General features: G+C 47.6%; 1 long non-coding RNA gene across 1 annotated transcript in view; it reads right to left on the bottom strand.

Annotated features, from left to right (window-relative positions):
• The window catches only part of LOC122941754, a 31,754-nt gene extending 13,395 nt beyond the window's left edge, over positions 1-18,359 (bottom strand). Inside the window, exon 1 of the long non-coding RNA XR_006390516.1 lies at positions 18,178-18,359. This is a non-coding gene — a long non-coding RNA (uncharacterized LOC122941754). The remainder of the gene's footprint in view (positions 1-18,177) is intronic.
• Between the last annotated feature and the right edge of the window lie 35 nt (positions 18,360-18,394).

Raw genomic sequence — 18,394 nt, 5'->3', positions numbered from 1 at the left:
CATACGCCTTTTTGATCGCTTGCTGTTGCACTTTTTGTGATGTAAGGTGACAAAAATTGCTTTTTTTTACACAGTTTTTATTTTTTATGGTGTTTATCGGATGGGGTCTATCATGTGATATCTTTATAGAGACGGTCGTTACGGACGTGGTGATACCTAATATGTGTAGTTTTTTCATTTTTAATTTTTTATAGGAAAAGGCAATTTATTTTTTTAGTTTTACATTTTTATTTATTTATTTTTACTTTTATTTAATTTTTTCAATTTTTTTTTATCAAGTCCCTCTTGGATCTTGAAGATCCAGTGGGGCTGTACTATACTTTGCAATGCTCTTGCATTGCAAAGTGTAATACAATCAGATGCCCTATAGGTGGCAACAGCGGACGCTTTTGCAAAGCGTCCGGTTGTCATGGCAACCATCGGGGCTGCCATCGCAGTGCAGCAGCCCCGATGGTGGAGAGAGGGAGCCCCCTCCCTCTATTAACCCCATGGATGCCGCTGCCGCGGCATCTATGGGGTTACAGAACTTGCAGCAGAGTGTCAGCATAGAGCTGACACTCTGATGATGGCGGCGGCTCAGGAATGGAGCCGCCGCCATCAAACACAGCAGGGGGGCAGACCGAGCGGGGGGCAGCGCTGGAAGGGGGGGAGGGAGGGTGTCACGGCCAGCAAGAGGAATGGAGGGGGCGGACTCAAGGAGGGGCACTGTGAACACAAGATGGGGCACAGATGGGGGGGCTGCACAGATCGGGGGGGGCACGAAGGACACTGTGATTTCAGGCTCTGATCTGCAGAGAGCAGATCAGAGGATGAAACCGGCATTTTTTGGACCCTTGCCGGCATTACTGCACTGTATGCTGTCCGTGACAGCATACAGGGCAGGGGCAGAAGCTTTGCAGCGCTTGGATTAAAGAGCTCTCAGAACGTTTATATACGTGGTAGCTGCACGGGGTATGTGCAGCTATCACGTATATATACAGATTGCGGTCGGGAAGGGGTTAATACTGAACCTGTTTGTAATTTTCAGAAGTGTTTGGAAGAGTCTGCAGAAAATTTTTGGCTTTTTGGAAGGATATGTAGCTTGCCCTTCCTGAGAAGGGCACTTATGTCGATATCATAGTCACCGTGAACACTTTCATTCATTTGGATTTTGAGATTCCATATGTTCTATAGTTGATGTTGGTATTTTTAATAATATATATTATATTTAGTCATTAATATAATAAGCTCTTCCCTTTATTTAGTTGGTTTGCATTCCATGTAGCTGTAGAATAGGCGGCCCTTCCTATCATCTGCGTTCCACAGGGTCGAGGACCTACGCATGCGCTGTCCGGCCCCATTCTGACATGCTCCGGAGCCGTCATCGCTCATATGGTCATGTGCAGTGGCTTGGTGAGGACGCGCTGAAGGATGGCGTCGGCCATTATGGGGGAATCACGCTCGATATGTAAAGCTCAGGTGAGGGTATTTTTCAAATTATTTTACGCACTTCCCTCTCATATATATACCCTGGATTTTAATTATATCTTACCTCCTGACGAAGCCTTCAGGGTGAAACCCGCGTTGAGGTTTTTTCGCATGGGGCTTTACTCCTCTGGTCTTATAACCATGTCTCAGGGTACGTGCGCTCCACCATGAGTTGCTTGATGTATTTTTAATGACTATGATATCTGCATTTACCTTTTAGGTCACATTGAGGTTATTCCTCTAGTATCTTTCTGTGTTCCTTAACATAATTTTTCTGAATTATGCATCTTTGTGGTTTATGTATGGTCTGTAGTTGTACATCTGCGGGGTATATTTTGTAGTCTCACTACAATTGGTCAGCTCTGCTTATTATTTAGGCCACACTTTGACTATTTAAGTGGTGGCCTTGTGTTGTTCTTATTATATATACCCAATAAGACCATATATAACACATGTACATCCTTAGGTGCCATTTGTCTGATATTGCTATTGCATGTTACTAAACATACTGTTGACATTGTTTTTTGACGGAGGGCATCTCCCCGCTTTCTCTGTGTCTTTTTCCATCTTGCCCCTTTTTCCTAGACTCTAATTCGAATATTATATACAGTGACTTGCAAAAGTATTCACCCCGCTTGACTTTTTTTGTATTTTGGTGCCTCACAACCTGGAATTGACATGGATTGTTTGAGGATTTGCATCATTTAAAGGGGTTGTCCGAGTTATGAAAAAAAATATATAGCACTGAAAATCTGATGGGCAGCAATATATAACTAAGCTAAGCAAGTTTTATGCAACAAAAACATATATATTTCCTCTTTACTGGCCATTTGTTTACATGCAATAAAAACACTCTCTGCCCCTCCCCCTGCACTGCTAAGGGAGTGGATACAAGAGCTGCCCTGAGTGACATGTCTGCCTGCTGGGAGACTCTGCAGCATGTTGTATGTGTAGAACTACAAGTCCCAGCTGTATAATGACACTGCTAATACACACAGGATCTTCCCCCTACCTTCTTGTGCAATGCTCTCTCTAGTCCTTCAGCTCCTGTGCCCAGAATTGTCTCCTCACTGCCTGCTGCAGCTTGCCAGTCTGTGCAGCTGAAGGGGTTAAGAATCCTAGGATAGAGCAGACAGCCCGCAGTGAAGGGGTGTGTGGCCAGAACAGTGACGTCTCGTTTATAGGCTTGTAAACAACCTTTATCAGAGCAGGGAGAGAAGCTGACATCCCAGGATCATGTGACCCTCAGTCAAATCTGAGAAACCAGCCACAGAAGATAAAGTGAGTTAATTGGAAAGCTGTTATATTTGCCCAGTTAGGAACATAGAAAGAACAAAAAAATAACTCGACAACCCCTTTAATTTACAGAACATGCCCACAACTTTATTTTTTTTCATTGCGAAGCTGTTTGCTATTTGTTGTTTACAAATAGGACAAAATAACAGAAAAAGTCAATATGTATAACTATTCACTCCCTAAAGTCAATACTTTGTAGAGCCACCTTTTGCGGCAATCACAGCTCCAAGTCGCTTTGATTAAGTCTGTATGAGCTTGCCACATCTTACCACTGGGATTTTTGCCCATTCCTCCTTGCAAAACTGCTCCCGCTCCTTCAGGTTGGATGGTTTGCGCTTGTGAACAGCAATCTTTAAGTCTGACCACAGATTTTCTATTGGATTGAGATCTGGGCTTTGACTAGGCCATTCCAACACATTTACATGTTTCCCCTTAAACCACTCAAGTGTTGCTTTAGCAGTGTGTTTAGGGTCATTGTCCTGCTGGAAGGTGAACCTTCGTCCTAGCCTTAAATCACACACAGAGTGGGACAGGTTTTGCTCAAGAATATCCCTGTCTTTAGCACCATCCATCTTTCTCTCAACTCCGACCAGTTTCCCAGTCTCAGCTGCTGAAAAACATCCCCACAGCAGGATGCTGCCACCACCATGTTTCACTGTGGGGATGGTGTTCTTTGGGTGATGTGATTTGTTGGGTTTTCTTTAGACATAGGGTTTTCTTTGATGGCCGAAAAGTTAAATTTTAGTCTTATCAGAACAGATCACCTTCCTCCATACATTTTGGGAGTCTCCAACATGCCTTTTCGCAAACTCACAACGTGCCTTTTTGTTTTTTGCTGAAAGTAATGGCTTTCCTCTGGCCACTCTGCCATAAAGCCCAACTCTATGGAGCGTACGGCTTATTGTCATCCTATGTACAGATACAGTTCCAGTCTCTGCTGTGGAACTCTGCAGCTCCTCCAGGGTTACCTTAGGTCTCTGTGCTGCCTCTATGATTAATGCCCTCCTTGCCCAGTCCATGAGTTTTGGTGGGTGGCCGTCTTTTGGCAGGTTTGCTGTTGTGCCATGTTCTTTCCATTTGGTTATGATAGATTTGATGGTGCTCCTGGGGATCATCAAAGATTTGGATATTTTGTTATAACCTAACCCTGACTTATACTTCTCAACAACATTGTTCCTTACTTGTTTGGAGAGTTCCTTGGCCTTCATGGCAGTGTTTGGTAAGTGATGCCTCTTGCTTAGGTTCTGGAGCCTCTGGGGCCTTTCAAAAAAGGTGCGTATATGTAATGATAGATCCTGTGACACTTAGATTGCACACAGTTGGACATCATTTCACTAATTATGTGACTTCTGAAGGTAATTGGCTGCACCATAGCTTTTTATGGGCTTCCTAACAAAGGGGGTGAATACATACGCACATGCCAATTTTCTGTTTGCTATTTCTAAACAACAGCTTTATTTATATATTTTTCTCATTTCACTTCGCCAACTTAGACTATTGTGTTCTCATCCATCACATGAAATTCAAATTAACAAAACATTGAACTTAAAGGGGTTGGCCACCATAAGTATAAAAAACAATAAAGTGCCCCAGACAATAACTAAAGCCAAGAGGAATTTGTATCATGACAGATATACTGTATATATATATCATTTTTCTACTGCATTCGGCATAGCATGCTCCCATTAATGAGAGGCTGTGTGGGTGGAGCAGCTGCAAAGTGAAAGTAAAAATCCCAGCATGCATCACAGCAAAGCGTCTCCAGGGGAGCAGTCACATGACATCTCTGCCTACTTGTGAGGCCATAGTGACAACAGCACATTAGGTGTCATTTCATCACTGCTTTAGCAAACCTCCCAACTTTAGAATAGAAGGAAGAGGGACACTACGTGCCTAAGGCTACTTTAACACTTGTGTTTTTTGCGGATCCGTACCGGATCTGCAAAAACGGTCCTGTTACCATAATATAACCACACAATGTAAGTCAATGGGGATGGATCCGTTTGCACTGGCTCAATAGAAAACGGATCCGTCCCCCATTCACTTTCAATGGTGTTCAAGATGGATCCGTTATGGTTATAGAAGACCGTTTGGCTCAGTTTCATCAGGTGGACAGCGTTTTGGTGTCCGCCTCCAAAGCGGAATGGTGACTGATCGGAGGCAAATTGATGCATTCTGAGTGGATCCTTTTCCATTCAGAATGCATTAGGGGAAAACTGATCCATTTTCGACATACCACCCCCGTACCTGGACCGCCACTGAAATCAGGGACTGTCCTGCCGGATACTGGAAGGAGGTATGGCTTTAGGCCTCATGCACATGACCATAGCCTGCCTGTGCCTGTATTGTGGACAGCGAACAGGGGGTCTGCAATATACAGTCACCAGCCGTGTGCGCACCATATCAAGTGATGGGTCTGAAATCCGAAAGATACAGTGTGGTCTGGAATGGAAGCACAGATCGGAAACCTATGGAGTGCATCCATGGGTTTTCTGTCTATGCCTCCGCACTGCGAAAAAGTACTGTCGGATGCAGATTGCAGACCCCATTTAAATGAATGGGTTCATGTCTGCAGACAGTGGACACACTGTCAGCGCCCATGCATTTCAATGTATACACACATGTGTGTAAATATATGTATATAAATATGTATATATTCATATGTGTGTGTATATATATATATATATATATATTTGTGGTAGGAGCTTAACCGAGGAACAGAATAGGCATGCCTATGTGCTGCCCTAACCTGACTGGCTGGAGTGTGCCCGGTGCCAGTGACGAGGTAAGGCCTAGAGAAGTGGGCAAAAAGAGAACTGACCCGGTGTAGGGTACAAGTATTTATTGGAACATGGTGATGCCTATAAAGCCAGTGAACGGAAGGCTCTGGAGATCTCAGCTCGCGGGTTGGGAATATACCTTGCGTAGCAGGATGACCGCCATTGACCCATCCTGCGGATGACGTGCGCCGAAACCTGATGACTGGACGCTGCGGACGCGGCCCCTATGCGAAAAGAGTGTCCGGATATCGTGCTGGGGTTATACCCCAGTCCTGCCGCCAGGGTGCGGATATTGGAGACAAACTGGGTCGAAGATAGGGGCCTACCATTAACTGGGAGCAATGGTTCGTCTGCTGCGGAAGACTGGAGGGAGGCCAAAAGCTCCTGTAGCACCTTGACGGGACACCAACAGTTGGCCGTAGGGAAAAACTCCACCTCGGTGGGAGGACCTGCCTGGTTGGTCTTGGTAGATGGGATGGACAGTATGAAGTGGTCCGCGTGCCAGGTGAGATGTCGCCTGAGCAGGGTCGCTCGACTGACCGCGCCGCAGGTGAACTCCCCGGGCCTAAGGAACCCATAGAACCCTAGGTACATGGCACCTGGACCACCGTGCTAGCTTTCTGAATGCCCCTGAGGGTGGCTTTGATGGCCTGATTGGAAAATATGGATTTGGCAGAGGGGTCGCCGAGCATCCGGTGGTGCTGAATGCCGGCCAAATACTGCCTGATGGTGTTGACTGACAGGTGCCGGTGCGTGTGGCAATAGGCTATGAAAGCCATGATGAACGTGACCTCGTCCACCTCCCCCCGTGGATGGGTGTCACTGAACTCCCTGAAAACTCTGAACCCAGCGTCATAGTTCCTGGCGGTGTTGGCGGCTAGCGAGAGCGCTGGACCAATGACCGTGCAGATGCTATCAGGGCTCTAGTCCAACAGGAGGGAGTTGAACGGCGGAGCTGGAACACCGACGGGGTCTGCCTCTGGGAGCTCCTGAAAGAAGACATCATAATTAAAACGAGACAGGGCGTCCGCTGCTACGTTCTGTGCCCCTTGGATGTGGACCAGGACGATATGGAAATTGAAAGACAAGGACAGCCACACAAGTCTACGCAAAAGGGACATGATCCTGCGGGACTTTGCCCTCCCTTCGGATATGATCTCTACCAAGACCTGGCTGTCAGTCCGGAAGATAACCGACCTATTTGCCCAGAGAGAACCCCACACCTGGGCTGCCGCCACAATTGGGTACAATTCTAACAGCGGGGAGGATTTCATGGCCTCAGTCTCGGATATGAGCTCCACCGGCCAAACGCCGACCAACCACTGTGGATGGAAGATGACAGCGAACCCGCAGGAGGCCGCGGCATCGGTGAAGACCGTGGGGGACGCTGAATCCGGGGATGGTACAAACAAAGAGATACCATTCCACCTGGCCAGGAAAGCCTGCCACATCTGGAGATCCGCCATGGCGTATCCGTCTAGTTGGATGGTGGAGTCCTGATCCGGGGCTGTCGGGAGGAAACTGAGGAGCCGGGAAGTGAAGGCCCTGCCCTGGGGCATGATCTTGAAAGCACAGTTGAGGAATCCAAGCAGGGACTGGAGCTCCCGCTTGGACAGGACCCTGGAAGAGGCCGCGGAGGAGACGGCGGACTGGATCTTGGCCAGCTTGGCTGCGGGGAGGCTGGCCTCCATGCGGACCGAATCCAGGGTGATGCCCAAGAAGGTGACTCTGGTGCCCGGACCCTCTGTTTTAGCCAACGCCACAGGGACCTCGAGACTGGCGAATAGCTGAAGCAGGCTTGCCAACCCTGAGGGGGAACCCTGGGGCCTCTCCACGATCAGAAAGTCATCCAAATAATGGATGACCATGTCCAGACCCCCGTGGTGGACCAGGATCCAGTGCAGCGCACAGGCGAACCTGTCAAACAGCCACGGGCTGCTCTTGGACCCAAAGGTGAGCCGGTTGGCAAAATAGTAGCCGTCCTCCCAACGCAACCCGTAATACTGCCACAACTGGGGAAGGATGGGGAGTAGTTTAAAGGCGTCCGCAATGTCGGCCTTGGCCAGCCAAGCCCCTTCCCCGGCTAGCAGGACGTACTGTATGGCCTCATCAATGGACGCATATGACATTGAGAACTCCTCTGACGGGATCAGGGAGTTGAGGCTGGGGACAGTTGGCATGTGTGGAGCCGACAAGTTATAAATTAAGCGCTTTTTATTAGAGGCCTGCTTGGAGACCAAACCAGTCGGGTTTATCCTCCAAGTGCTGAAGGGAATGGCCTTGAACGGGCCCAGCAAAATACCCTTCCGGACCTCGTCCTGCAAGAGGGTGGCCACCGCCGCCGGATCTTGACAAGCTGACTGCAGGTTCCTTCCCTCCCAGGAAACTTGGGGGAGGGCAATGAGGCCTGTATGGAAACCCCTTTCGAAACCGGTGAGCAGGAACTGGACGGCTTGGTGATCGGGGTGGTTTTGTAATAGGACACCCAGGAGCTCAACGTTAACATCGGTCAGTCATAGGTTCTTTCGCTGTCTCTTGGGGCAGATGGGGCGGGGATCGGCCCTGAAACAGAGGGAGCAGATGTGCAATGCGCGACAGCTATTGAAACTGCAACCCCCCGCGTTGAAATTATTGCACACCTGACTCTGCCCCAGGTATGTGATGGGCCTACCCAGTTTATCGGTGGAGCCCTGGAACCGCTGGGTGCCAGAGAGGCCTGGCAAGGAACCCTCCCGGGCCGGGGAGGTTGGGACACCAGTCGGCGGTGTGCTGAATTGACTGGCACGCTGCGCAAGTTGGAGCCTGTAACCCCGCAAAATGGCGACAAAACAGCTCCATATCTAGATTGGCCCAGTCCGTGCGGAACTGAAATTGGGCGAGGGCTGCGGCTGCCTTGGCCGAGAAAGACCGGTGGTAATCGTAGAAGTTGGTCACGCCGTACTTGTAACCCAAGTCGGTGACCTGGTACAAGTACGAGTCCATCTCTTCCCGCCTCTGTGGCTGGACGCCACATATGGTATCCCTATAGAGGCTAAAAGCCAGGACGAATTCCGGAATCGATAGTTTTCGGTTCAGTCGGGCGTCCTTGGCCCTGAGAACTACCGAGACCTCCCCGCAACTGATCACTTTGTTCTCTGACACGTCCTGGGACGCAATGAGAATGGACGCCAGGTTGACGTCCCTCCCTGCCAGAATGTCCCTTTTCAGGTTCTCGGGGATGAAGTGCGAGGGGGCAATCTGGGGGCTGGCATGGACCGTACCTGGAGCTGCGTCCTGAGACGTCGAAGGCAAGGCAGGAGGGGCTGGGGAAGGTGGTGCTGCTGGAGGCCGGGACTCCAATTCCCCCATCCTGGTCTGTATGTCTGCCACTGAACCTGCCACGCTGCCAATGGTAGCCTGCAACTGCAGAATGGACAGCTGTATAGATGACAGAGAGGGCTGGTCGTTGGGGCCCTCTGGTTCTGTCATCAGGAGGCGGTACAGCTCCGCCTTCCTCACGGAAGCGGGATGACGGATTCCCCTCCTGTTGAGCTCTGCAATGAGCTTCGGGATGGTCCAGCTTCGCAGAGAGGGGTTGCTGGCGCGCCCTGACACGGAAGTCCCGGGTAAAGATAGGCTATCGTCTGTTTCTGGAGCCTGAGACATCTTTACGCTGCCTGAGGAGGTATGACAACGACAGATGAATGAAAATTCCCCCCCCCCCTACGGAAAACAAGACGACACCCGTCAGAGGATGGGTTGGTACGGAAATGTGTTTTAATTGATACTTACCCGAATGACTCACGCTACTATTCTCAGAGGTGAGCAGAAACCTATGAACGGAAGCTTGTGAGAAGACATGCTTGACGCCGGGACAAGGTGCAACAGCAAACTCTGGCTGAACCTACCTGCACAAGGAGGAGCCTGGTGACACGATAGAAGCTTGCTTGAAGCTCTGGAGGCCTGAGGCTCTGTTTACGTGGAGAAATAAGTTGTGTTGGAATGAGACCCGGCGATGAGTATGAATGACCGGCCCCTATGGCGCGAAGGGAACCGCGAGACTCAGACTACCCACCTCGGGGGAGACAACCTGTTGAACTTTTTATTTTATTTTTTGAAACAGGGAGCACCTGATACCCGAGTGAACCAGAAAAACCACACCTGAGCGAATCAGGGTACACCAGACCTGAGCGATTCAGGGAACACACCAGACCTGAGCGATTCAGGGAACACACCAGACCTGAGCGATTTAGGGAACACACCAGACCTGAGCGATTCAGGGAACACACCAGACCTGAGCGATTCAGGGAACACACCAGACCTGAGCGATTCAGGGAACACACCAGACCTGAGCGATTCAGGGAACACACCAGACCTGAGCGATTCAGGGAACACACCAGACCTGAGCGATTCAGGGAACACACCAGACCTGAGCGATTCAGGGAACACACCAGACCTGAGCGATTCAGGGAACACACCAGACCTGAGCGATTCAGGAACACACCAGACCTGAGCGATTCAGGGAACACACCAGACCTGAGCGATTCAGGGAACACACCAGACCTGAGCGATTCAGGGAACACACCAGACCTGAGCGATTCAGGGAACACACCAGGCCTGAGCGATTCAGGGAACACACCAGGCCTGAGCGATTCAGGGAACACACCAGGCCTGAGCGATTCAGGGAACACACCAGGCCTGAGCGATTCAGGGAACACACCAGGCCTGAGCGATTCAGGGAACACACCAGGCCTGAGCGATTCAGGGAACACACCAGGCCTGAGCGATTCAGGGAACACACCAGGCCTGAGCGATTCAGGGAACACACCAGGCCTGAGCGATTCAGGGAACACACCAGGCCTGAGCGATTCAGGGAACACACCAGGCCTCAGCGATTCAGGGAACACACCAGGCCTGAGCGATTCAGGGAACACACCAGGCCTGAGCGATTCAGGGAACACACCAGGCCTGAGCGATTCAGAGAACACACCAGGCCTGAGCGATTCAGGGAACACACCAGACCTGGAACGTTACCCCTAAGTGACTAAGGGGAGGCAGCCGCCGGAGTAATTCAGGGAACCTGAGCCCTGAGCCACCTAGGGAAGACATGGCACAAGCGACTCTTGGGGACATGACACCTGCGATTTGGAGAAAACATAACCTGAGCGATTCAGGGAAGACATGGCCTGACACCTGCGATTTGGAAAAAACATAACCTGAGCGATTCAGGGAAGACATGACACCTGCGATTCTTGGGAACATGACACCTGCGATTTGGAGAAAACAATAACCTGAGCGATTCAGGGAAGACATGGCATGACACCTGCGATTTGGAAAAAACATAACCTGAGCGATTCAGGGAAGACATGACACATGCGACATTTGGGGACATGACACCTGCGATTCTTGGGAACATGACACCTGCGATTTGGAGAAAACAATAACCTGAGCGATTCAGGGAAGACATGGCATGACACCTGCGATTTGGAGAAAACATAACCTGAGCGATTCAGGGAAGACATGACGCATGCGATTTGGAACCGTGAAACCTGAGAATCCGAGAACATGACACCTGAGCGAAACAGGGAACAAAACCTGCGCGATTCAGGGAAGCCAGAGCACCAGCGTGCTTCAAGAATACCACAAAAAACACAAGCGCCTGTGCGGTTCACGGGACGTATGGCCCCTGACTGATTCCAGGAATTAGCGTACTGAAGGAACCATGGAATAAACACAAAACGTACCCTGCGCGATTTGCGACCCCAGTGCCCTGGGGACACTGGGCACCGGTGAGGCCGCCGCAGGCCGGCAGAACCCACCCCCTGATCTGTGGGGAACAGAGGAGCGGCGCCCGCAGCGGGCCGGCTAGCAGAGGATTGAGACACGCCGCGCCGCCTGCTAGCCACCCCAAGCTCCCCGGGAACAGCTTGCCCCCCCCCATGCTGACCCTGAGTGACCGGGACAGCAGGGGTGCACGTTGGAGGACCCGGCATGGCTAGCAGGAGCGGCGCAAGCCCAGGAAGACAGGAGGTGACCGGGATCCCGCCGCCTGACCGGACAGATGGAGTCCCTCTCTGCAGGGAACCTGTCCCTCACCTGAGGACCGCGGCTCCAACTAGGCCCCAGTGCTGCCGAACACCCCCCCCCCCCCGTGTCAGTGAAGCCCGGCACCCGACGGAGGGGGGGGACACAGGAGACGCCGACCGGACCTGCTATGACCGTGGGGAGACGCGGTGGTGCATGCCCTGATGATAGGGCTCAGCTGCCCAGCCGGGACCACTTATCGGAGGCGCAGCGGTCTGGATTCCTCGAGGACGCGAAAACCGGAAGTGACGTCACGGAAGTTGCCGAAACCGGAAGTGGCGTCACGGACAGGCGGAACTGCAACGAACGGGCGCCCTCCTGCTTGTAGCCGGGGGTTTAAATGCAGGAGGGCGCTCCGCCCACAATTACAGGCTGCAAGCAGCCTTAAATATATATATGTCACAAAGCTCGAATCATTTCAAATTGGTTTCTTGAACATGACAATGAGTTCACTGTACAAAAATGGCCCCCACAGTCACCAGATCTCAACCCAATAGAGCATCTTTGGGATGTGGTGGAACGGGAGCTTCGTGCCCTGGATGTGCATCCCTCAAATCTCCATCAACTGCAAGATGCTATCCTATCAATATGGGCCAACATTTCTAAATAATGCTATCAGTACCTTGTTGAATCAATGTCACGTAGAATTAAGGCAGTTCTGAAGGCAAAAGGGGGTCCAACACTGTATTAGTATGGTGTTCCTAATAATTCTTTAGGTGAGTGTTTATATATATATAATCCAAAAAGCAGGCAGCACTCCAAGGTAAAGGTGTATGTGTATAAATACATATAAATAGAAAGAAAGTGTGGGCAGCACCACTATCTGTAGGGTGTATGCGGAGTGCCAGCGGCTGGGTAGGCGATCCACCTCCAAATGAATAAAAATAAGAAATTCCGCAGCACATCCAGGTTGTAAGGAAGTAAAAAAAGGCTTTATTCACCAAGCATGCGACGTTTCAATCCTCTCAATGGGATTTTCCTCAAGCAGTGACATAGTGGGCAGTGCAATGTGCATATTTAAACGCTTTCACATCATTAAACAATCAATAATTCAAATACATCCATTTAAAGAAAATACATTTAAAAATAATGATACAGACAGTATTATCAATATACTGATACATTCACATTATATCCCCGATTTAAATCCAATGATACAGTGTTGATCATTCCCATAACCGATTCGGCATATCATATATAACATAAAATATTTTATTATAACAATTATCAATCCAGGTGCATGTCTTCCATGAAAATTAAATGTGCAGGTGTACCTTCAGAAGGGTGATGAGTCCGCTCACAGAAGTGTGCGATGGGGCCGATGCACATGGGTCCCGGCGTCCCGGGTATGCCACTGCGCATGTCGCAGGACCTTCCTAAGAGTTCCGATCACATGACCATCACAATGTGCTGATAGCTAGAGTGCGCATGTCCAAGGACCTTCAGACATGTGACCGCAGTCCGCACTCACCCCTCCGGTCACGTGATTAGATATATCACATGATAGGGGCTAGATGATGTTACTTAGGTGTATCACGTGATCGGAACTCGATGGTAAGGCAATTCAGGAGTTTAATAATGTTCAGGACACACAATAAATGTAATTGTGTCTCAAAAAATCTACATCTCAGAGATATAGCTATGTCTAAATCATTATTTAAGTCCTAGAAGGTATTAAATGATCAAACAATATAAAATAAAAATAGCAAAATGTACAGACATAGAAATAAGCATGTGGCTGACCCACTACACGTACTGTCACTGGTCCTAGTGGAGTCTCACTGTATATCACATGATAACCATCCACATATGTCGATATCGATGGGTCAGCGATCAATCAGAGGGGTAAGGGTGATTGTATATCGATGGGAGTACCATCACTATACAAAGAGAAATAATATGTGTTATGCGTAAATACCGCCGTTTCTCTTTTAAAATACTGAAATCAGTATATTTCATTACAAGATAGTCCCCTAGTCTAATCGAGGAGTTCAGTACAAGTGGCCCATGTTGTCACCATAGAGCCCCAAGCTGAGATGTCCCGCCTGTCAGATGGATACCATCCCTGGAGATCCAACATGTCAGGTTCGGGATCATCCTCTAGATTACGGGGGCAAGCCTGTACAATTCCATTTATAATGTCACCAGTCCCCGATGAGATCGATGGCTCCAAAGATTAGTTCATATGTTAGATCAGAACATGCGGATAGGACAATCAAGACATCCCAAGTGTCCAATAGCTTTATCGTGTGTGGTCGTATTCATGCATAACGTAAGGTATTTAATGAGTATAATTATTCGTGTGTCCATGAAAAATCTTGTTATACTTAGATTAACAAGATGATAAAAACTCGTGAGAAAATTATGCGATCCATCATAATTCGGTAGATAGACCTCCCATCGCTCACTCCTAAGGGAGGTCTATCTACCGAATTATGATGGATCGCATAATTTTCTCACGAGTTTTTATCATCTTGTTAATCTAAGTATAACAAGATTTTTCATGGACACACGAATAATTATACTCATTAAATACCTTACGTTATGCATGAATACGACCACACACGATAAAGCTATTGGACACTTGGGATGTCTTGATTGTCCTATCCGCATGTTCTGATCTAACATATGAACTAATCTTTGGAGCCATCGATCTCATCGGGGACTGGTGACATTATAAATGGAATTGTACAGGCTTGCCCCCGTAATCTAGAGGATGATCCCGAACCTGACATGTTGGATCTCCAGGGATGGTATCCATCTGACAGGCGGGACATCTCAGCTTGGGGCTCTATGGTGACAACATGGGCCACTTGTACTGAACTCCTCGATTAGACTAGGGGACTATCTTGTAATGAAATATACTGATTTCAGTATTTTAAAAGAGAAACGGCGGTATTTACGCATAACACATATTATTTCTCTTTGTATAGTGATGGTACTCCCATCGATATACAATCACCCTTACCCCTCTGATTGATCGCTGACCCATCGATATCGACATATGTGGATGGTTATCATGTGATATACAGTGAGACTCCACTAGGACCAGTGACAGTACGTGTAGTGGGTCAGCCACATGCTTATTTCTATGTCTGTACATTTTGCTATTTTTATTTTATATTGTTTGATCATTTAATACCTTCTAGGACTTAAATAATGATTTAGACATAGCTATATCTCTGAGATGTAGATTTTTTGAGACACAATTACATTTATTGTGTGTCCTGAACATTATTAAACTTCTGAATTGCCTTACCATCGAGTTCCGATCACGTGATACACCTAAGTAACATCATCTAGCCCCTATCATGTGATATATCTAATCACGTGACCGGAGGGGTGAGTGCGGACTGCGGTCACATGTCTGAAGGTCCTTGGACATGCGCACTCTAGCTATCAGCACATTGTGATGGTCATGTGATCGGAACTCTTAGGAAGGTCCTGCGACATGCGCAGTGGCATACCCGGGACGCCGGGACCCATGTGCATCGGCCCCATCGCACACTTCTGTGAGCGGACTCATCACCCTTCTGAAGGTACACCTGCACATTTAATTTTCATGGAAGACATGCACCTGGATTGATAATTGTTATAATTAAAATATTTTATGTTACAGTCATGTGAAAAAATTAGGACACCCTTTGAAAGCATGTAGTTTTTTTTTACATTTTTAATAAAAGGTTATTTCATCTCCGTTTCAACAATACAGAGAGATTAAAGTAATCCAACTAAACAAAGAAAACTGAAGAAAAGTCTTTTCAAGATCTTCTGTAAATGTCATTCTACAAAAATGCCTATTCTAACTGAGGAAAAAGATAGGACACCCTCACATGTATTCCCTCTTAAATTGGCTCAGATCTCACACAGGTATATCACACCAGGTGCACATAATTAGTAGATCGTTACTCTGCATGTTGAATGAGGCTTGCCCTATTTAAACCTCAGACATTTAGTTTGGTGTGCTCCTGACTGTTGAAGTGAGAGTGAGCACCATGGTGAGAGCAAAAGAGCTGTCAGAGGACTTCAGAAAAAAGATTGTATCAGCCTATGAGTCTGGGAAGGGATTTAAAAAGATCTCAAAAGATTTTGAAATCAGCCATTCCACTGTCCGGAAGATAGTCTACAAGTGGAGGGCTTTCAAAACAACTGCCAACATGCCCAGGACTGGTCGCCCCAGCAAGTTCACCCCAAGAGCAGACCGCAAGATGCTAAAAGAGGTCTCCAAAAACCCTAAAGTGTCATCTCGAGAACTACAGCAGGCTCTGGCTACTGTTGATGTAGAAGTACATGCCTCTACAATCAGAAAGAGACTGTACAAGTTTAACTTGCATGGGAGGTGTGCAAGGAGGAAACCTTTGCTTTCCAAGAGAAACATCGAGGCCAGACTGACATTTGCCAGAGATAAAGTTGACAAAGACCAGGACTTCTGGAATAATGTTCTTTGGACAGATGAGTCCAAAATTGAATTATTTGGACACAACAGCAGAGGACATGTTTGGCGTAAACCAAACACAGCATTCCAAGAAAAGAACCTCATACCAACTGTGAAGCATGGAGGTGGAAGTGTCATGGTTTGGGGCTGCTTTGCTGCAGCAGGACCTGGTCAGCTCACCATCATAGAATCCACGATGAATTCTACTGTGTATCAGAAGGTGCTTGAAGAACATGTGAGACCATCAGTTAGAAAATTAAAGCTGAAGCGGAACTGGACCATGCAACATGACAATGACCCAAAACATACTAGTAAATCAACCAAAGATTGGCTGAAAAAGAAGAAATGGAGAGTCCTGGAATGGCCAAGTCAAAGTCCAGATTTGAATCCCATTGAGATGCTGTGGGGTGACTTGAAAAGGGCTGTACGTGCAAGAAACCCCTCAAACATCTCACAGCTGAAAAAGTTCTGCATTGAGGAGTGGGGTAAAATTTCCTCAGACCGATGTCGAAGACTGGTAGATGGCTACAAGAACCGTCTCACTGCAGTTATTTCAGCCAAAGGAGGTAACACTCGCTATTAGGGGCAAGGGTGTCCTATCTTTTTCCTCAGTTAGAATAGGCATTTTTGTAGAATGACATTTACAGAAGATCTTGAAAAGACTTTTCTTCAGTTTTCTTTGTTTAGTCGGATTACTTTAATCTCTCTGTATTGTTGAAACGGAGATGAAATAACCTTTTATTAAAAATGTTACAAAAAACCACATGCTTTCAAAGGGTGTCCTAATTTTTTCACATGACTGTATATATGATATGCCGAATCGGTTATGGGAATGATCAACACTGTATCATTGGATTTAAATCGGGGATATAATGTGAATGTATCAGTATATTGATAATACTGTCTGTATCATTATTTTTAAATGTATTTTCTTTAAATGGATGTATTTGAATTATTGATTGTTTAATGATGTGAAAGCGTTTAAATATGCACATTGCACTGCCCACTATGTCACTGCTTGAGGAAAATCCCATTGAGAGGATTGAAACGTCGCATGCTTGGTGAATAAAGCCTTTTTTTACTTCCTTACAACCTGGATGTGCTGCGGAATTTCTTATTTTTTTATAAATACATATACATATATATATATATATATATATATATATACACACACACAAAATCATAGTTCCTGGCTAGATGTGTTGCTTTCCCTGTTGGTTGTAGGGGCATGGCCTAATGGAACCGGTGGGTGTGGCTTAGCGGTCTGTTGTGTGGTGATAGTGCAGGGGGGGATGGGGATTGACTAAGTAGCTTCTGCAGTAGGGACTCGGAAGGTTTTTATCACAGCCAGCTTCTGACAGGAATCAGCTGTGTGTAGAGAGGGAACAAGCAGCTGATTCCTGTCACAGTTGGAGCGGGCAGCAGGGAGCCGACCACTGACAGGAGCAGACTGCACATGCGCATGGACGAGCGTCCTCTCAAGCTCCGCCATGTCGCGTGCAGCCATGGACGAACTCAGCTGCAAGGTAGAGCAGGACTAAGGGGGAGAGGCTTATAACTGAAAGAGAAGCAGGCAGGTGTGTTTAATGAAGTATATTAGGAACTTCATTTTTTTCCCTGCCTGCCACACTGTAGTGGAGAATATTTAAAGAGTGGCCAACCCCTTTAAGGCTGTAATGTAACAAAACACGAAAAAAGTCAAGGCGGGTGAATACTTTTGAAAGGCACTGTATATTACTATAGAAGATTCAGGGGGTGGAGGGCACTCAAATGACTGGGTATATAGATAATCAGTATGAATCAATGCAGGTTTAGTATATAAAGATTATTTATTAATTAAGTATAAAATATACACCACTGGGTCTTTCAACTGAGTAATGTCGTTGCCACAAGTTAATGTGGTGTTGAGATATGGGTAGTCAATTAGACTATATATGTATACCACTATGTGGTGCAGGTTGCCCACTTATACAGGTGATCAGTCTGTATAGAGGTCTTACTAAAATACATAAATGTGCACAGTATATTAAAACCTAGATAAAATAACATAAACTGTTGTTAGCATTGATATTAGTGGCCTCCTCTTGTATCCTGGGTATAATATTAGCAGCCGGAAAGATTATGGAACAGACTTACCCCATTAGTTGTGGGTCTCAAGAAGCGGCTGTAAGAGTTCTGAGTTGGCGGTACCTTGGTAGGTACGGGCGATGATCCGGTCCTGGGTAGCATTGGTGCGCACATAACTTGATGGCTCAATGCTCCCTCAGTGTCTCTTTCCGCTGCGGCGTCCTGGGCTCCTGGCGTCTCTTGCCCCGCCCCATGTGGTATGGGAGATGGCGTCCCACGTGACCGG

The sequence above is a fragment of the Bufo gargarizans genome, chromosome 6, assembly GCF_014858855.1.
Source record: "Bufo gargarizans isolate SCDJY-AF-19 chromosome 6, ASM1485885v1, whole genome shotgun sequence".
Lineage (NCBI taxonomy): Eukaryota > Metazoa > Chordata > Amphibia > Anura > Bufonidae > Bufo > Bufo gargarizans.
Note: the sequence above shows the minus strand (reverse complement) of the source record. Positions and strands in the feature narration are given on the sequence as shown.